General features: G+C 35.0%; 1 long non-coding RNA gene across 1 annotated transcript; it reads left to right on the forward strand.

Moving 5' to 3' along the window:
• The first annotated feature begins 451 nt into the window (after positions 1-451).
• Positions 452-12,062, forward strand: LOC141553549 (uncharacterized). The gene is made up of 4 exons (XR_012485515.1): positions 452-601; positions 2,340-2,489; positions 6,535-6,769; positions 11,601-12,062. It is a non-coding gene; the product is annotated as an uncharacterized LOC141553549 (long non-coding RNA).
• Positions 12,063-22,200: the final 10,138 nt, after the last annotated feature.

Consider the following 22,200-nt stretch of genomic DNA (forward strand, 5'->3'; position numbering starts at 1 on the left):
ACCCATTCCTTCCATATTCCCCTCCCCCTCCAATAGATACAGAGGGATCTTTGTTACTTTCAATCTGTTGTGAGATTAGGAAGAAGGAGCAGATAAGATTTCCCTGGGAGACTTTACTCCCTACAATCAGGAAGTTTCACATAAAGAAAAGATAACCATAAACCTGAAGGCAATCGCTACTTTGGTATTTCTGTGTTTCTGAGCCTTAAACTAAACATCTCCAGTGAAGGAGATGAGAGGATTTTTGGCCAAGGCTCTAAGGATTAAAAGGCAGTTTATTCCTTAAAGGGAAAAAAGCAGAGAATTTCCCTCTGCCCCTTCACATGCCTTCCTCACCCATGGGCTATCCACTCCACCCTCACATAGGGAAACTAAAAGATCTGAAGCACAGAATTGTGGGAAGGTGACAGCGTGTTAGAATGGAGAGCTATCCAGACCTTCCACAAAGATCCCCAATAAAAGCTCTACAAATGTACCAAGAGGAACAATAATAAATAAAATCAAAGAGAAATTTCTATAAGCTTCTCCCAGGATTGCACAAAAAGGCTGCCGGAATTTTGTGGAAGAGGACAGCCAGGCAGACATCAAAGAGAAAACCCAGGTAATTCATAACCCAGTGTACTAGATATCTAGACAGTCTGTGAGAGGTACAGCAGAAGAAAGAGCTGGAGCAGGCAGGGAACTACACTCAAGCAGCAAAGAGCCTAGACATTCTTGGTTAGAGACATAGCGTCCAGTCAGCTCAATACTCAAGTAGTGTAGCACCTTGGCAGCTTTGCCAAGATATATGAAGGGACAAATCAATACCAGCACCCAGGTATCCTAATGCCAAAGATGGGCAATGCTAGGTGGCACTGTGCTCTGGAAGCACATCACTCAAGCAGTCCACTCTTTTTTTTTTTTTTTTTTTTTTTTTAAATTTATTTTATTTCCTTTTATTTTAATTTATTTTTTTTTATTTTTATAATTATATTTTTTTTGACAGTATAAATGCATGAGTAATTAAAAAAAATAACATTATCCCTTGTATTCATTTTTCCAAATTTTCCCCTCCCTCCCTCTACTTCCCCCCTAGATGACAGGCAATCCCATACATTTTACATGTGTTACAATATAACCTAGATACAATATATGTGTGTAAATCCAATTTTCTTGTTGCATGTTAAGCATTAGATTCCGAAGGTATAAGTAACCTGGGTAGATAGACAGTGGTGCTAATAATTTACATTCACTTCCCAGTATTCCTTCTCTGGGTGTAGTTGTTTCTGTCCATCATTGATCAACTGGAAGTGAGTTGGATCTTCTTTATGTTGAAGATTTCCACTTCCATCAGAATATATCTTCATACAGCATTGTTGTTGAAGTGTACAGCGATCTTCTGGTTCTGTTCATTTCACTCATCATCAGTTGATGTAAATGTCTCCAAGCCTCTCTGTATTCCTCCTGCTGGTCATTTCTTACAGAGCAATAATATTCCATAACCTTGATATACCATAATTTACCCAACCATTCTCCAATTGATGGACATCCATTCATCTTCCAGTTTCTAGCCACAAAAAAGGCTGCCACAAACATTTTGGCAAATATAGGTCCCTTTCCCCTCTTTAGTATTTTTCTTTGGGATATAAGCCCAATAGCAGCACTGCTGGATCAAAGGGTATGCACAGTTTGATAACTTTTGGGGCATAGTTCCAAATAAGCAGTCCACTCTTTATTCACAGCAGGAAAAGGGGCAGCACTGGGGAAGAAAAGCACTTTGGCACTTCCAGGACTATCAACATCTAAGTGGAGCCTGTCAGGCTTGCAGCAAGAGATAGAATAAAATCTGCATTCAGAAAAGAAAGAAGGAAACAGAAAAGGAACAAGAAAAGGAGGCAGTGCCAAAAACTAAGTTGAGCCACCAGAAAAAAGCTCAAACCTGGTCATTCTTTTTAAAAATTTTAAATTTTATCATTATTATTATAGCTTTTTATTTATAAAACATGTGCATGGGTAATTTTTCAACATTGACCCTTGCAAAATCTTCTGTTCCAAATTTTTCCCTCTTTTCCCCCTACCCCCTCCGCTAGATGGCAGGTAGTCCAATACATGTTAAATATATTAAAGTATATGTTAAATCTTATACACACACACACACACTCTCTCTCTCTCTCTCTCTCTCTCTCTCTCTCTCTCTCTCTCTCTCTCTCTCTTACACAATTATCTTGCTGCACAAGAAAAATCAGATTTAGAAAGAAAAAAATCTGAGGAAAACAAATGTAAGCAAACAATACCAAAAAGAGTGAAAATGCTATGTTGTGGTGCACACTCATTTCCCATCGTTCTCTCTCTGGGTGTAGATGACTTTCTTCATTACTGAACAACTGGAACTGGTTTGAATCATCTTATTGTTGAAGAGAGCCATATCTATCAGAATTGATCTTTATATAGCCTTGTTGCCGTGGATAATGATCTCTTGGTTCTGCTCATTTCACTCAGCATCAGTTCATGTAAGTCTCTCCAGGCCTCTCTGAAATCATCCTGCTGTTCTTCTAGAACAATAATATTCCATTAACATTCATATACCATAATTTATTCAGCCATTCTCCAATTGATGGGCACCCATTCAATTTCCAGTTTCTTGCCACTACAAAAAAGGGTTGCCACAACATTTTTGCATGTGTGAGTTCCTTTCCCTCCTTTAAGATCTCTTTGGAATATAAGCTCAGTAGTAACATTGTTGTAAGCTCAGTAGTAGCACTGCTGGATCAAAGGATATGCATAGTTTGATAACTTTTTGAACATAGTTCCAAATTGCTCTCCAGAACGATTGGATTCCGTCACAATTCTACCAACAATGTATCAGTGTCCCAGTTTCCCCACAGCCCCTCCAACATTGGTCATTATTGTTTCCTGTCATCTTAGCCAATCTGACAGATGTGCAGTGATATCTCAGATTTGTCTTAATTTGCATTTCTCTGATCAATAGAGATTTGGAGCACCTTTTCATATGACTAGAAATAGTTTCAATTTCTTTATCTGAAAATTGTCTGTTCATATCCTTTGACCATTTATCAATTGGAGAATGGCTTAATTTCTTATAAACTAGAGTCAATTCTCTATATATTTTAAAAATGAGGCCTTTTTTAGAACTTTTGAATGTAAAAATGTTTTCCCATTTTATTGCTTCCCTTAAAGTCTTGTCTGCATTAGTTTTGTTTGTACAAAAATCAGAATTATCTATTTTGTGATCAATAATGATCTCTAGTTCTTCTTTAGTCACAAATTCCTTCTTCCTCCACAGGTCTGAGAGGTAAACTATCCTATGTTTTTCTAATTTATTTATTATCATTCTTTATGTCTAGATAATGAACCTATTTAGACCTTTTCTTGATGAATAGTGTTAAGTGTGGGTCAATGCCTAGTTTCTGCCATATTAGTTTCCAATTTCCCCAGCAGTTTTTGTCAAATAGTGAATTCTTATCCCAAAAGCTGGGTTCTTTGGGTTTGTCAAACACTAGATTGCTATAGTTATTGACTATTTTGTCCTGTGAACCTAACCTATTCCACTGAGCAACTAGTCTATTTCTTAGCTAGTACCAAATGGTTTTGATGATTGTTAGATCCAGTTGATTTGTCTTTTTTTTTTTTTTTAAATTAATTCCCTTGGAATTGTTGACCTTTTGTTCTTCCAGATGAATTTTGTTGTTATTTTTTTCTAGTCAGTAAAATAGTTTCTTGGGAGTTTGATTGGTACAGCACTAAATAAATAGATTAGTTTAGGTAACATTGTCATCTTTATTATATTCGTTCGACCTATCCAAGAGCACTTGATATTTTTCCAATTATTTAAATCTGACTTTATGTGTATGGAAAGTAGTTTGTAGTTTTGCTCATATAAATCCTGACTTTTCCTTGGCAGATAGATTCCCAAAGATTTTATACTATCAACAATTATTTTAAATGAAATTTCTCTTTGTATCTCTTGCTGTTGGATTTTGTTAGTGATGTATAAAAATATTGATGATTTATATGGATTTATTTTGTATCCTGCAACTTTGCTAAAGTTGTGGATTATTTTTAATAGCTTTTTAGTTGATTCATCTGCAAAGAGTGATAATTTGGCTTCCTCATTACCTATTTCAATTCCTCTAATCTTTTTTTCACTTCTTATTGCCAAAGCTAGCATTTCTAATACGATATTGAATAGTAATAATGATAGTGGGCAACCTTGTTTTACTCCTAATCTTACTGGAAATGGTTCTAGTTTGTCCCCATTACATATGATGGTTACTGATGGTTTTTAATAGATGCTGCTGACTAGTTTAAGGCAGAGTCCATTTATTCCTATACTCTCTAGTGTTTTTAATAGGAATGAGTGTTGGATTTTATCAAATGCTTTTTCTGCATCTATTGAGATAATCATATGTTTTTTGTTAATTTGGTTATTAATATAGTCAATTATGCTAATAGTTTCCCTAATATTGAACCAGCCCTGCATTCCTGGAATAAATCCTACTTGGTCATGGTATATAATCTGGGAGATCTGTAATCTCTTTGCTGATATTTTATTTAAAATTTTTGCATCAATATTCATTAGAGAGATTGGTCTATATTTTTCTCTGTTTTCATCCTACCTAAACCTAGTAATTTTTACATAAAGTAAGGCCATAACATGTAGAACCATGTAGGACCTGCCCATAGTATCTAAGAGTACAGAAAGGAGCAGAATCTGATTCAAATACAAAAGCCTAAATTCAGAAAGTGAGGAGGGAAATTTGAAGAAATGGAAGAAAAGGTCAAATCCAATGAAGAAATGTCATGGACTGAAAGAAACTGAGGAGAATCCCCCCAAAAAACAAAACTGTAGTTCTAGTCCACATAGAGTCTTCAAGAAGGAATGTCTTGGCCACAACAACTACAAAAGAACTTAAATAAATAGAACAAGAGATATACAATGGAATTCTATTTTGTTTTGTCTTGAGTAAGCTTTATGGATATCTTCTGTTTCTTACATTACTTTAGTATCCCATGAAGCTTTCTCTCTTCCCTTCCAGAAGTCCATCCCATATGATGAATAATATTGTTTGAAGACATAACAGAGAAAAAAGAAGTCAGTGCAATTGATTGATACATTGAAAAAGTCTGTAAACATATACAGTTTGTTATATCTGTGGACCTCCTATCTCCATGAGCAGATAGGATTGGGATGTCTTCTCAAATCTTCTTTTGAGAACCACTACTTGAACTTAATAACTTTGTTACATTTACTTTTTTTTTTTTTTTTTTTTTTTGGTGGTGGTGTCTTTTTGTTCTTTCTACTTAAATTGTACTTACTGAATATGTTGTTTTGTTGACTCTGTTTGCCTTGCCCTGCACTAGTTCATATAGATAATTCCATGTTTTTATGTATTAATCACATACATTATTTCTTTCAGCACAGTAATATTTGTGTGCCATAATTTCTTTCCCAGTTGATGGACATATTTTTTTTCCACTATTTTTAGGTATCACAAAAAGCATTGCTAAAAATGTTTTGGAGTATATGAAGACTTTTTTTCTCAAATGGCTTCTTTGGAGTGAAAGCTTAGAATGGAAACTTTGTTTTAAAGGATTTGGCTATTTTGCTCACTTTATTTGTATAATTCCAAATTGTGTTCCCTAATAGTTGTATCATTTCAATGTCTTAGTGTCCCTATTCTTTTATTACAGACTTTTCAACATTGAGTGTTGCTATTTCTTGCCATCTTTGCCAAATTGCAGGGTATGATGTGAAATCTGGATAAAACCAATCCATTTATTTTATTATTAGTTTGGAGAATTTATTCATGTATTTGTGAATACTTTGCATGTCTTCTATTGAGGATTGTTTGTTCATATCCTTTGACAACTCATCTATTGGGGAATGACTGGTTGGTTGGTTGTTATCCTTTGTTTTCGAAGAGGACCAAAGCAGCAACATTATAAGGGAAGGATTATTAGTTGTATATATCTATAAACTTCCTAAGAAAAAATCCCCAGGAACTGATGGACTCATAAGTGAACTTTAATAATCATTAATCCAAATACTTTACAAACTCTTTGGAAAAACAGACAAAGAAAGAGTTGTACCAAATTCCTTTTATTTAATTAAATGTAATTCTGATTAATCAGGAAGAGCAAAAATAGAGAAAGAAAACTATAGACTAATTTCCATAATGAATATTAATGCAAAAATTTTGAATAAAATACTATTAAGGAGATTACAGCAATACATTAGGAAGATCTTACACTTTGACCAGATAGGCTTTATATAAAAAATGTTGAATTTTTTAAATATTAGGAAAGCTATCAGCAGAATTGATCACATCAATAGCAAAAACAGCAAAAATCATGTTTATCTCAATAGATGGATTAAAAACTTTGGACAAAATACAAAACTCATTTCTGTTTAAAAAAATACTAGAAAGCATAGGAATAAGTGGATTTTTTTTCTTGAAATGGAAAGTAATATCAATGGAGTATAGGGTACATTGACTAGTTCTTCTGGTGTGAAAACTCTTGAATTCTTTTCAGGGCTGCTTTCCACCTTTGGTGTCCACCTGATTCACCCAACTCTCACCTGTGGTACACTCATACAAGGCAAATGCTCACATCAAAGCCAGAAGAAGTGATATAAGGATACTTTTAAGGTCTCTCTGAATCACCTTGGAATTGATTGTGTGACATGGGAGACACGACCAACGACCATCTAGCACAAGATTACCACATCAAGGAAAATGCTATGCTATATGAACAAAGCAGAATTGAGGTAATGTAAAAGGAATATGAGATGTGCAATTTTAGAAATATCTCCACTCCAGGTGTTCGTGTGGACTAATCATGCCCAGCCTTCCAAGCTAATATTGGTCTGCAGAGTCACAGTCACAGCCACTACACCTTGACCCTAGATTAGTGATGTCACTTTGGTCCTTTTTGAGGATGAAGGACAACAACCAACAAACATGCTCAGTAAACCATCTCAGCAGACAGACTAAACCATGTTGAGGGTTACAAACAGATCTCAACCCTGTTAGACTGAGTCTATCTCAAGCATGTGAAGGTCAGATCAGGCCAATTTGTTCCAATGGCCACAAAGGCAGATGAAGCAGGTGCTGTGGAACACTTGGAACTTAGTCAGACATCATCAAAGTCTTCTATTGCATCCTAGACCATTGCTAATCTTCCTGACTTGTCTTACTATTGGACTTTGATGCAACCCTTCCTTATTGTTTGAAAAGTGACAAATAACAACAGTGTCTATTTAAATTTAAAACCATCAGTAAACATTACCTGTAAGGGGATATAAGCTAGCAGGCCTCCCAATAAGATAAGGGATGACTAAGGAATGTCTATTTTTCATTTTAAACGAGAAGTAGTAGTTCTAGTAACCATAATACATATTTCTTTACGAATTGTGTTGGGAGAGAAAAATCAGAACTAAAGGCAAAAATCATGAGAGGAAAAAAAAAAAAAACAGAAAAAGAAGTGAATATAGCATGTGTTGATTTACATTCAATTTTCATAGTTATTTTTCTGGATGCAGATGCTGTTTTCTATCTAAGATTTATTGAGATTGCCAGATCACTGAATCACTGAGAAGAACTTATTCTTTCATAGTTGATCATCACACAATTTTGCTATTACTGTGTACAATGTTTTCCTGGTTGTGCTTGTTTAGCTCAGCATCTGTTCATGTAAATCTTTCCAGGACTTTCTAAAATCAGCATATTCATCATTTTTATAGAACAATAATATTCCATTACCTTTATATACCATAACTTATTCAGCCATTCCCCAATTGATGTGTATCTATTCATTTTCCAAGTCTTTGCTTAGCAATAATAAATGAAAAAAATGAGGGAATCAGAAAAAGGCAATGAGGAAACAAAATTATCACTCTTTGCAGATTGTATGATGGTGTGCTTAGAGAATTCTATCTTTTTTTTTTTTTTTTTTTTTTTTTTGGCTGAGGCAGTTGGGGTTAAGTGACTTGCCCAGAGTCAAACAAGCTAGGAAGTGTTAAGTGTCTGAAACCAGATTTGAACTCAGATCCTCTTACTTCAGAGCTGGTGCTCTATCCACTGCGCCACTTAGTTGCCCAAGAATTCTAGAGGCTGAACTAAAAAACTAGTTGAATCAATGAACAGCATCAACAAATTTGCAGATTTTATCCTGTATAATATATATATGTAATAATGTATATAGTAACATACATAATAATATGCACATATCATATTACATAATAATGTATAATATATTTTATGTACATATATATTTAGGTATTTTTTATACATTGCCAAGAAAACCCATCAGGGAGAGAAAGAAAGAGAAATTCTTTATAGAATAACTGTAGATAATATAAAATACATGAGAGTCTATGTGCCAAGAAAAACCCAGGAACTATCTCAACACAATCACAACATACTTTTCACACAAAACCAGATCCAAACAATTGGAGAAATATGAATTATTCATGGGTGGATTGAACCAACATAAAAATGACAATTTTATCTAAATAAATTTACTTATGCAGTGCCATTCCAAACAAATGTTTAAAAATTATATAGAAAATATCATTATAAATTTCATCTAGAAGAACAAAATATCAAAACTATCAAGGGAACCAATGAAAAAAAATATGAAATGCATGTTTTAAATTATATCTATAAAGTGGTAATTATGAAAACAATCTAGAACTAGTTTAGAAATTAGAGTATTGAGTCAGTAGAATAAATTAGATACACAATTCATAGTAGTAATCTAGTGTTTGTTAAATGGAAAGATTCAGGCTTTGGGGATAAGAACTCACTACTTGACTGAGAAAGGTAATTCCTTAAGGACACCTGCTCAAATTTTAATGAGTATTAGTCATTTCATTATGAATTTATAAGGGGTAATGATTACTAGTAATTATTTATCTAATACATATCTAATACATATATATATATATATATATTATATCTGGTTAAGTTACATAGGAAAATAGATACTGATAGAAAAGCTTTATAATAGACTTCATGCTTTAATATAATAGATATTTCTTGTTTATCAGCTGTGGAGCTTACTTGCACAACCACAAGACCACAAGAATGCTGACATGAAATATCTCTATCCTGTTTGTCCAGTTCTCTTAGGGGGAAGTTCCTCCAAAGAACTGATGCTTCTGGTCAGGAATGTTGGCACGGGAGATGGTGTCAAACATAATCATTCCTACAGGTTCACTATTAGGCAGAATCTTAATAGCTTGTGATAAGAATGGACTCCTGATCCTAGGCAGGGATGACTAGAGATAGAGCCATTAGGTGCGTAAAGTTTGGTATGAAACTACAAAGGGTTTGGAAGGATGGTTCTGGGCAAAGTATGGAACTTTTGATTAACCTACCCTCAAACTTTCATGGAGCACTCTCCTAAAACTAATGGGGAGCAGATGAATTATTGATCTTGTTGGGAGGCACAATCTAGAGACCATCAATGCCTGTCAAGCTTCTGCTCTCTTCTCCCTTTCCTCTTATGCTCTTTTCCCTCTTCTACAACTCCCTTTCTGGTAACCAATATTATGGGGAAAACTGAACAATTTGCTGCTGCTTTCCACTTATAGATAGAGTACATCAAGAAGTAGAGGGAGGTCTTGTATATGTTAAAGAACAGCATCCTTTCAAACTTTCAGACCACTCTAAATGAAGGAAAGATACTCCTGGATTTGATGAGAATCCTGTTGCAATTATTGATCAATTTAAGATTATCTTTTGTGGTTACAATCCAACTTGGAGTGATGTTATAGATCTCATGGATCTACATTACCAACAGGAGAAAGAGCAATTGTTTTTGAAGTCATAAATAGGCAAATTGTGGATTCAGGAGGCCAGGTTCCCTGGCCAAAATAGGATTCCAGTGGAATCTTAATTAGCTCACACAGTTTATACAGTGGCAACAGGTAAGGGATATCTTACTTGGGGGAATGGAACTTTTTTCAGAAAGAACAGATAATTTCAGTAAATTATAAGAAACTATACAAGAAAGGGACAAGACTCCTTTGAGATTTTATGACAGGTTATGTAAGAGTGGAAAGTGTTAAGCAAGATTAGAATTCCTAAACAAGAGCATGACATAATTATTAATATAGTCTTTGTAACCAATCATTTCCCAAATTTTTTATTTCCTATTTTCTCAAGTATTATCCAGCCTGACATGAAAAGCCCTAGAAAAACTTAAAGCACAGTATGTTTATGAAGAGAACTAAAGACAATGCTGATATAATGGAAAATCACATAGAAAGGCCAGTTTAAGTCTCTTCCTGGAAAATGTTCAGACCTGTAGTCATTCTAACCCCAAACTGAAGGTTCACACACACATTTGACAAATGCAGGTATTTCACGTTTGCCTTGTTGACATGGGAGCCACTCATTCAGCTTTAATTAAGAAACCAAGTTCTGACTATTATTATTCAATCTACCAGTTGTGAGAATAGAGGGAATACCACAGAGGTCCCCTTCTTATCCCCACAGGAGGTGACAGTGGGTTTCCTATCTGTAATGCATTCCTTTTTATGGGTATCTACTGTACCTGCTAATCTCTTGGGAAGAGATTGTTTGAGTAAATTTCACACCACTATTTCATGTCTCCCAGATAATACTTTAATCCTACAAGTGCAAGATAATCCAATCTTATTGTTTTCATTATTTTTTGATGTACTTACTACTTATTCTGATGATGATTTTCTCTCCCTTTTCCCTGTACCAGTAGTACAACATGATTATAACAATAGTCCTTCTGATATCCTGAGTTCTTAGTGACCCACTTCTTCCTCTGATGTGGGTCTTTCGAAATCAGCAGTCCCATGTAATATTACTACCAAAGGGGGGGGCAACTCCATCCATGCTTCAGTATCTACCATTAATCACCATTAATGAATACCCTAAGAAAAAAATCTCCAGATGGATTACAAGTGAATTCTACCAAATACTTAAAGAACAATTAATTCCATTAATATACAAACTATCCAGAAAAATAGAAGAAAGAAGAATATGTTATAGAAGAAAAATAGAAGAAGAAGGATTTACCAAATTTCTTTTATGACACAGATATGGTGCTGATACCTAAAACTGGTAGGGTCAAAACAAAGAAAGAAAATTATAGATCAATTTTTTTTTCATGAATATTGATGCAAAAATATTAAATATAATATTAGCAAAGAGATTACAGCAACTTATCTCCAGGATAATCCACTAGGACTAAATTGGATTTATACCAGGAATGCAGGGCTGGTTCAAAATCAAGAAAAATATATTAATAGCTCTTCCTTTATGAAGAACAGAGAGAACTTTTCAGGAACAGTTGTTTTGATCACACAGTAATATGGGAAGCCTTACTCTCTTCTTATCTCAATGTTAGGGCACTGAACTGATTGCTGTCACCCAGGCCTGCCATCTTGCTACTGGAATAAATGTCACCATATACATTGACTCTCATTATGCTTTTGGAGTGTGCTATGTAATTAGGAGGCAGTGGTTATTATGAGAATTTTTTTTTTTTTACCTCTTCCAGTAAAGTTATTGACAATTCAGACTTATTTAAAATCTTTCCTCCATTTGACTTTTCAGAGCTATTGAGCACTTCTCTGTTCATACTAATGGAACTGATCCTGTTTCCCTTGGAAATGCCTGAGTGGATGAAGCCACAATAGAAGGACCTGTTTTTGTTCTTCTTTGAGATTCTTTAGAATCTTTAGCAAATCCTCCAAACACCCCTGATGCTGCTGACTGGTATCTTCTTCCCTACAATGAGGCTGAAGTGGAAAAAAGGAAGCATCAGTACAATGTGAAATAGTTGTTTGAGGTCTTGGTCATTCCTGAAGGTAAAATACTTCTCTCCCAGAGTTTTTATTATCAAGCATGTCTTTCAATTTATTCTGGTTGTCATTACAGCACACATTCAATTGTCCCTTCAATTAGGCAATACTTCTAGTATTACCTCAGTTTCTGCCCAAATAATTTTGAAATGTCCTACTTGCCTCATTTTTAATCAGCATGCTTTTACGATCAAACCTTTTGATGACATCTCCTTGCTTACACTTACAAATAAACTTCATAAACATATTTAGAAACGGACATCTAAAACACTGGTTATAACTGATTAATTGACTCATTGGGTAGCAGCTTTTCCTTCTTCAAAAACCACAACTTCTTTTGTTACTAAAATATTATTTAAGGAAATTGTCCCCAGATTTTGGAACTCATTTTACTGACTGTCATCTTCTTTAAAGAGGAGGTCGTTTTTGCATGACAAGTACTAAGTTTTTCTTTTCCTCTGAATGACCATCCCTAGTGCTTTGTTACATCCATGTCACAACCACACAAGGATACAAATTTTGAGTTTGTCAAAGTCTCTTATTGGGAAGATGTATTTTGAAACCCACTGAAAATGGCCTAATGTTCTCCTTTCATCTCTGTTCTATCTCAAAAATAGATCAAGGGGGGAATGTCCTATCTCCCCACATGAAATACTTTTTTGAACACCTTCCTTTTTCTTGGAGGGAATATTTCTGTTAACTTCTACATTTGGAAGTTACACCATAGATTGAAGGAACTGCAGCGAATAGGAATTGTAGTATAATTGGGACCTCTAGACTTCGTTCATGACTTTCAATCTGGTGACTGTGTCTATATACAAATTTTCATTGGACCAGTGGAATTGAATTTGCCTGCAAAGGAGAATTTCAAGTGCTGCTGATTACTGCAACATTCCTAAAGATAAGAGAAAAGAATTCATGGAGCCATTACTCACACATAAAACCTTTCACGACAATACTACCAATTTGACAATTGATTTTATTGCAAACAATGAAACTCTCTAGATTGCCCTTCTGGAAACTGGCAAAACATTTTCCCCTCAATTTGATGTATGATTGTTAGCATCAGTGATGGTCATAAGTGTGAATAGTTTTATAACTTATCATTGCTGTAGATATTTTGTGGCCTGGGATAAACATATTTCTGATCCAGCTAAGAGTGATGTGCTCTCAAGCCAGATGTATTCTCATGGAGTTCTGCTCAAATATAATCAGAATAGTCAGAATGCAATTTGAAATGTTAATCCTAGAAAGTAGAAGTGAAACATCAAATGAAATTTGTTGTCCTTTGAGCCCTAAAATTAAAAGAAGAACTGGTGAAACTGTCCACATTGACAAGATTGAGGAAATTGAGACTATAAAGGAAGAGGAAGTTTGTATAGGGCAGTATGGGTCCTACACAACAGAACTGAAGTTACCTGGCATTGAGATCCTGTCTATATAGGAGTTTTTTTTTTTTTTTTTTTTTTTTTTTTTTTGTTCCTCTCACTTATCCTAGGAAATAGGAAATTTAGAAGCCATAAAAAATCTGTCTCTTTGTTTGAAGAATCTAGTACTCTACACCATTTTAAAAATTCCATCATATTTATTTGTATCCCCAGAGAGGCAGGAGGCTTCATTTGTGTTGATGTTAGACAGAGATTGGAGGAACGTAGAACTATTCAAAGCCCAACCAAAACAGGAGTGATTTGGTGCTTACAATCCAATTTCCTTGGACCAATTATGACAATGTTCTCAAGGCCCCATATCTGGCAGAGCCTAGCTTCTTAAACCGTGGTTCATGACCCAATATGGGGTCTTGTAACTGAATGTGGAGGTTGCCAAATTATGATTTATTACCAGCAAAAGTTTGATTTGGATATCTATATACCCAGCGTCACATAAACCTTTTTTGGCTGAAAAAGTGGGAAAAAGTTTAAGAAGCCCTGTGCTGCATACATGATGCTGATATATCCAAGAATGTGTGGTCAAATAGCTGGAAAATTCTACCATGCAAATGTAATTGGAACACATGGGTATTGGATTTGTCAATATATTCATAAGAATTTACCTGAGCCTTGAGTAGTAGTCCCCTCTGAGGCAGGAAATATTGTGCTCCAAGTGATAGGAAATCACCTCTCATTTACTGGACCATTTCCCCTTTTGTATCTATTGATATACTATTGGCAGTACCTCCTGGGACTCTACCAGATGGGATCTTCCAGTTCCTATGAAGGTTAGGCCTTTTAAGTATTTTAAGGTGAGATTCCTTATGTTGGTTTTTAATAAGGTCATCTGAGTAAGCTACAAAACCAGACTTTCTCCACTGACAGTAGTCCGTTCCATGACAAATTTTACACTCTATGTGAACAAAAGCAAAACTTCAAATTCTGGAATATCTGTGGAAAGCTCAGTGAAGTGTCATTTCACCCTTACTACTTCTGATGTTAATAATGTTTCCTCTTTTGTGTGTGTACTGACCAAAAACTCGTATAACAATTATGTTTGTTTGTTTGTTTGTTTGTTTTTTTGTCACTGTCATTCATAATGGGTGCAACCTCACCAATGGAACTGCCATGGCATCTTGTAACCCCTGGAAAATTTTTTGTTTGTGTTGTTATTCTTTTTTCCAGAGGATTTGTAGAATATCTTATATGATCCCACCTATGACAATAACTAATCATTCTATAGGACAGGTAGGAATAAGTACATCTAGGAAGATGGGAACTTGGTGATATTACAGGAAGCAAAGTAATCTTTGGGAAAACTGCAGTCCTGTGGCAAAGCTAGGTGCCCCCATGTCATTTTTTGTGAGCTGCCATTTCTAGTCTAGGTATACCTGAGTGATAGACTCTGTTTGAAGTCTATTACATTGGAGAATCTGGCCCAAGACACTTCTACTGTCAGTCAACATATCACTGCTGCTATTTCAGGGTTTCAGGGACAAATTGACCATGTGGTGCACATGGCAATGGAGAACCAAATGGCTTTTATATCCTGACTGCTGCTCAAGGAGGTGCCTGTGCTATTATTAATCAATCCTTCTGTTCTTACGTGTATTGTTTAGGTGACATTATTACTAACATAGAACTTCAGAAATACTCAGCAGATAGCACAGCAAAATCAAGTGATGGGACCTTAATCCCAGGGGGTCTTGGATTGCCTCTTTCTTTTGAGGTGAAGGGATTTTTTTTCTTTGATTCTTAAATGGACCTTAGTTATTTTCCTGTACTATTGTTGCTTTCTGGGTATTCATTAATTGCTGTATAGCATATGCCTCCAGGATAATTACCAGATGTGCAGACCAAGTTTATCATTTAAAGCCATAAATGGATTTGTCCTCAGATTCTATTCCCTCAGTGATGGTTATCCCCCTATTCAAGACAGAAGCCTGATTTTCATTCACATCTTCTGTATCTTTTTTTTTTTTTTTTTTTTGAGATATGACTGACTTTTCTTGATAATATAGTCAAATTTTAGATCATTGGAAAAAAATTTGATGTTTCCTTTTCTTCAATGACCTTTAAGATCCTATTTTCTTTGTTACTCTAGTCTTTCACAGACTTTGCTTGTTTAACTTATATGATCAGGAGGGTTTCCCTGCTGCATTTATTAGTCATGTCAGAAGATGATCAAATTCAAGATTTCAAAGAGGAACTGGTTCCCTTTGCTGTTCTACCAGAGGACTCAAACTGCAGGGACCTCCTTTTGCACCTAATGATCCACCTAATCCTCCTTTTTCATTATCTGAAATGGCATAGAGTATATATATTCTTTATCCAAAGGCATTGCCGGATATTGCCCCATTATTTCTTATAAGGTTGCTAGTCTGGTATGTGGGGGCATTTTTTCTCTTCAGTATAATCATGGAGACCTTACTTGTGGGACTTGTGCCACTTTCTTTTGTCTCCACTTTAAGAGGAAGAAACCATTCAAATGTAAAGTACAGTCCAATTGTTTCTCTACTTCTTCATTAGAGGACATTGCTCTACATGCTTGACTGCAAAAATGTGGTTAGGTTTAAAGTTTAAATCTCAAACATGCCCAATCTGTTGCAGATACGCCCAAACTAGATAGGGCTGGATTTAATTTTTTGACTTGTTTCTGCAGGATCATGGCTAAACCTTCAGAACTTTCTTTGCAGGCACCTTCAAGTGAGTCACTCCAAGAGAAGACTAGACTGTTTTTATTTTGTCCATTGTTCCCACCTATCCAAGGAATTCTTTATCTGTTTTTCTCTTGTGTGATTTGTGGCAGTAGGCTTTTGCTATAGGGTTTTGGATTGTGATAGCTGTAGAATTTTTTTTTTTAAATGCTTCATTGAGACCTTAAAGTTCGATATGCTACTTTGATTACAAATGTCCTGTAACTTATGCTACCTGCCACCATTTTGCCCATGTTGCCTAGAGAAATGCCAACTTGAGAGCATGAACTTTGGAAACCTCAGGATTGCTTCTCCTGCAGAGTGTCATGAACTGTTCAAGGGAGATAGTGGCTGTAATTTTTTATAATCTATATCATCTCACACACTGCCTTCTGTTCTAGCTGGCACACCAGTTAGCTTGCCATAACACATCATCATTCTTTCTACTTAATTCCTAATCATGTACCTATACCTGAGTATTCAATGAGTGTGATCTCAAATTCTTCTTTTCAGTCTCCTATTTTCGATTTTGCCCCATTACTGACAACAATTCCTTTGTTCTCGGACTTCAGTCTCCAATCTATTCCTTCACTTATTCCTTATTTACCTATACTTTCTAAGTTACAGTCATCTAAAACCATTTGTAGTGTTTGCAAGGATAGTGCCTCTTCCACCAATCTAGCACAGCTGTTTGTCAAGCTTGCTTGGATCATTTTCACAAAAAACATGTAACCTCAGAACCTGTGTGTAGGGTGTACAGTGCTTGTGTTGCTCCCCTTAACCAAATGCCCTATGGTACCCCTGTCACATATGCTATAAAGCATGCTTTATTCAAAGGTTCATTTCTGGGTGATAGTATATTCAGTTTTATAGTAATTTGGAAATAGTTCTATCAAATTTCTATTGCTATATTACTTATAAAGAATATGAATTTCTTTTTCTTATACTTACTGCTAGATAACTAACCAGATATGTATTACTAGATGAATAATTACTAACCATATAAAATCATAATGAGCTAATTCTGATTAGAATTTGAGCAAAGGTCCTTAAGAACTCAACTTTCTCATTTCTTCCTTTAATCCAAAGAAAGACACTAGTCTTTCTTTGGATTATTACTATCTAAATGCATGAAGAAGTCCTCTATGTATGATACAAAACAGTAGGAGGCAGTACCCTAATTGAAGTGCAAAGGTAATATTAGAAAAAAAATGAGCACAACTTATAAAATACTGATTCTATTTCATTTCATTAAACAGTAATTCATAAAATATATGTGCATCTAAGATCCCACAAGAGATATGAGATATAGGATACAAGTGTTGCATTGTGGTAACTAACAATTCCTTATTCTGGATATCCTATCCCCCCTGTAATGGAAGATGTGTGAAGGCTCCTGGGGAGGCCACTCAACTAATTTGTCAGGACTGATTTCTTTGTTGTACCTACAGATATGACTTCTTTCTGCTTTGAAGGATCATGCTCCCTGAGGCTCTCTTTCTTAGATGACACTTTCCTTATCCAAATTGTTACATATCTCTATCCTTGGCCCAATGTACTTTCCTTTGTTGGTTCAGTCTTTCTGACATAGTTAATAAGGAAGGAGGAGGAAAGAGAATGGTTGAAACTTCTCCTCTCACCCCTCAGTGATTTCCAGCTTGAGTCACATAGACCATGTTAGGAGGCTGTTAAAGTAGTCCAGGTGTGAGATGATTAGGGCTGGGACTCCTACTTCCTTAAATTGTAAAATAGATTCAATAAAGGAAACAAAATGACTTTTCTTCTTTTGTGGTTATGACTCACAACTGGCACTTTGTCAGTGGTTCAGAAGAATTATGTACAAAATTATCTGTAAGAGTCAAATAACACTTATTGCACCTTGTCAATTTTTTTAAGATAAAAAGATTTGATTAAAATAAAAATCAAGGATGTGAAATACAGGGAAAACAAAACTTATAAGTGATTAAGATCTGGCAGTTACTCATCAATATAATCAATCTGGATATTTTTAGTAGATAATGTAAACCACACAAATGGATTTTTAAAATCTGAATTAAACAGTTGGTTAAGTAACTACATGATTGCTATAGAAGTGGTTTGTGTTAAATCTATACTTCACACTGAAGCAAAGACAGTGATGAATTTGACCTCCAAGGTAAAATCTGTTCCCCCGGTAATATTCCAAAGTTTTTTTCTGGTTTTTTTTTTTTTTTTTTTTTTTTTTTTTTTTTTTTTTTTTTTTTTTTAGGGGAGGGGGAAGGAGACAGAGGATTTTATTGACTCAGTGGCCAGCACGAATTTACTTGGTCTTATTTTCTAAAACTATATAGTTCTTCCAAAAAATTGTATAATTTAGATTCAGTTAAGACACATTCTTTGTTAAGATGCTGGGCTGTAACAACTGGATAGGGGTGGAGTGAGTAGAATTCTGGACCTATTGCCAGGAAGATCTAAATTCAAATCTTTTCTCAAATGCTTATTAGCTGTGCAACTCTGGATATGTCTTTAGCTTTCTCAGTCTCAGTTTCCTCCTCTGTAAAATAGGACTATTAACAGGAACTACTTCATAAGGTCAATGTATTTCTCAAATTTGATAATATGTATAAAAACAATTTTCAAATTTAAAGTACTATCAAACAAAACATTTATTAAACACGTCCTTTATATGCCAGGTACTGCTAGTCTATTAGGATACAAACTCAAAAAAATGAAATAATCCCCACTCTCAATGAACTTACATCCTAAATAGGGAAATAAAATACATATGAAAATATCTATCACTTAAATATAATTAATTAATGCAAATATATACAAAGTAGCTAAATACAAGTTAGTAGGAGAGGGAAGATATTAACAATTGGGTGGATCAGGAAAAGCTTCATGCATAAGAGGATATTTGAACTTCATCATAATGAAAGAAAGGAATTCTGGAGGCAGAGATAAGAAGGGAGTGTGTTCTAGTTATGAAGTAGGGTCAATGAAAAGCACGAGAAAGGCAATGAAGAAAGAGAGAGAAGCCATTTTATCTGGATCTCAGAGTAACTTGCTGTCAGGTTGTATAGGCCTTAAAATTTAAACAGAAAAGTTAAAATTTTTATCATAGAGGCAACAAAAAACCACCAGAACTGGATCAAATTGGAGAGGCATGTGATCAGAGATAGAATTTAAGGAAAATTAAGGTTTAACAATGATGTCAAACTCAAATAGAAATGGATCCTTGCAGTCTGAATATTGACTTAAAGAAGTGCAAATTAATGTTATTAACCTTGTATTATGTCTTTATTTTGTTAAATATTTTCCAATTATATTTTAATATGTTTCAGTCTATAGTCAGGAATTGTGCAGCTGCCCAAGAGTTTGTCGGGCCTGGTATATAGAATGGATTTAACTGGTAAGAGACTTGGAGCAAGAACATAAATTAGGAGGCTATTGTAAAAATCTAAACAAGAGGGAATAAGGGTCTGAACTAAAGTTGTAGCTGTGAGACAGTAGAGAAGGGGTCAGATGCAAAGAAGAGAAGGCAAAATGTAGTGTCTTGATTGGACATGTATAGGAAAGGACAGGAAAAGTCTAGGACAATACTAAGATTACAAATCTGAGAACCAGATGGTGGTATCTTTAGCAGAAATAGTAAAGTTCGGAAGACAGAAGGATTTGTGGGAAAAAATTAGTTCAATTTTACTCATGTTGAATTTAAGATGTTACTGAGATATCTAGAAATGTCTGTCTAATTGGCAGTTGATGATATAAGACTGAAATTCATGGGAAAGACTGAAGCTAGGAGTCGTCTGTATAAAGATGATGATTAAAGGCACAGGAGCTGATGAGGTTATCAAGGGAGAAAAAAAAAAGGAGAAAAGAAAAAAGTCCAGATAGAATTTTAGGAAATATTTGCAGCTAGGGGGCATGATATGAATAATAAGCCTGAAAAGGAGACTGAGAAGTTGTTAGAAAGATAGGAGGTGAACTAGAAGAAGTAATGCTTCAAAAACCCAGAGAGGAGAGCATATAGGAAGGATGGTCAACAATTTCAAATGCAAAAATTAGGTCAGAAATGATTAGGACTGAGAAAAGACTAATAGATTTGGCAACTTTTTCAAAGAATGTGCCTTCCCCCCCCCCCAAAAAAAGAGAGATTATAAGTAATAGTAGTTTGAAGGGATGATAAGATCTACATGAAAGTGGGTTTTTATTGTTGTTCCTTATTGTTTTGTTTTTTAGGAAGGCGATATTTGAGCATGTATGAAATTAATAGGGAAGCAACTATTTGTTAGAGATAGGGTGAAAAGTTTAGAGAAGGGGAATTTTTTTTTTTCTCAATTGATCACTATTTTATTGATGGATGAATAAACGGAAAGATAGTTATTTATTTATTTATTTAAATTTTTTTTTTTTTACTTTTTTATTAATTTTATAATTATATTTTTTTGACAGTATATGCATGAGTAATTTTTTTATAACATTATCCCTTGTATTAATTTTTCCAAAATTTCCCCTCCCTTCCTCCACTCCCTCCCCTAGATGACAGGCAATCCCATACATTTTACATGTGTTACAATATAACCTAGATACAATATATGTGTGTAAATACAATTTTCTTGTTGCACATTAAGTATTAGATTCCGAAGGTATAAGTAACCTGGGCTAACAATTTACATTCACTTCCCAGTGTTCCTTCTCTGGGTGTAGTTATTTCTGTCCATCATTGATCAACTGGAAGTGAGTTGGATCTTCTTTATGTTGAAGATATCCACTTCCATCAGAATACCTCTTCATACAACATTGAAGTGTACAGTGATCTTCTGGTTCTGCTCATTTCACTCAGCAACAGTTGATTTAAGTCTCTCCAAGCCTCTCTGTATTCCTCCTGCTGGTCATTTCTTACAGAGCAATAATAGAGAAGGGGAATTTTTGAGGATGCAAAAAAATAGGAGGGGATGGGATCATGTGCTAAATGGATCTGGCAGGGAGAAGCTTTTTTTCAAATTCTGGGGAAAAGGAGGAGAGAATGGAAGATGATAATAACAGTAAATAGTATTTATTTAAGTGCTTTAAAGTTTTCAAAACACTTTGCAAATTTCATCTTATTTTGTCTTTGCAACAACCCTGTGATGTAGGTGCTATTATTATTTTCATTTGATTGATAAGAAAACTGAAACAAGCAGGTTAAGTCAGTTGCCAGAGTTATACAAATAGTAAGTATCTGAAAATGAACATAAATTCTGGGCTTCTTGATTCCCAGAACTCTATTTACTATGCAACATTCCTGTTTCTGTGTTGATAAAGAGTTTTGACATGAAGAAAATGAGGGAAGGACCTTATTTTAGAGGGTATTTTTTTTTTTCAATAAAGTTAGAAGCAAAGTACTTGGCTAAGAGAGACGGAGGAGGTGAAAGGATAGCAAGTAAGAGGAAACAAGAGAAGGGAAGGAAAAGCTCTTGTGGAGAGTGAGATAGGGAGTCAATGAAAGAAGAATAGAGAGTTTGCCTTGTTGAAGTGAAGACCCAATTAAGGTAGGGTAATACAAATTTGTCATGTACCCTGTCAAAACATTGTAGCCTTTTTTTTTTTTTTTTTTTTTTAACTATGTTCAGTGGCTCATGAAGAATGGTTAAGAAGGTAGTTGAAGAAAGATTTCGGTAAAAGAAACTATTATTAGTATTTTTCATGGGGTGACTACATGACATATTTGATAAAGTGCTGGTCCTAGAGTCAAGAAATGCTCCTCCTCTCTTGAGTTCAAATGTGGCTTCAGACACTAGCTGTGTGACTCTGGGCAAATCATAGCTGTTTCTTGGCCAGAAATCCCCCCAAAAAACCTAAAACCCAAATGTGGTCTCAAAAATTGGACATGACTGAAAAACTACTAAACAGCAGCAAAACTGGCTACAATCAGTTCTGAAGACAGAAAACCCATGATTGAATCTTGATTCTATTTTTTCCTATGTGACCTTGGGCCTGTGTCACTTAGCATCTTTGTGTCCAAGTTCCTTCACTTACAAAATGAAAATGTTGGTCAGGATTCATTAAATGTCAACAAGAATTCTCACCCTTTTGTGAGGATAAGTTTTCTTTTCTGTTGACTTCCATTCATGACTTATCCATTTTGGGTATCTACTCATGGACACTTCTCAGAAATCCCAGGATGGGGTATACCTGGCACACAGTAGGCATCTAATACATGCTTACTGATGGATTACCATCTAGGAACTTCTTAATAATGTTGAGC

Source organism: Sminthopsis crassicaudata, chromosome 2 (assembly GCF_048593235.1).
Source record: "Sminthopsis crassicaudata isolate SCR6 chromosome 2, ASM4859323v1, whole genome shotgun sequence".
In the NCBI taxonomy this organism is placed as follows: domain Eukaryota; kingdom Metazoa; phylum Chordata; class Mammalia; order Dasyuromorphia; family Dasyuridae; genus Sminthopsis; species Sminthopsis crassicaudata.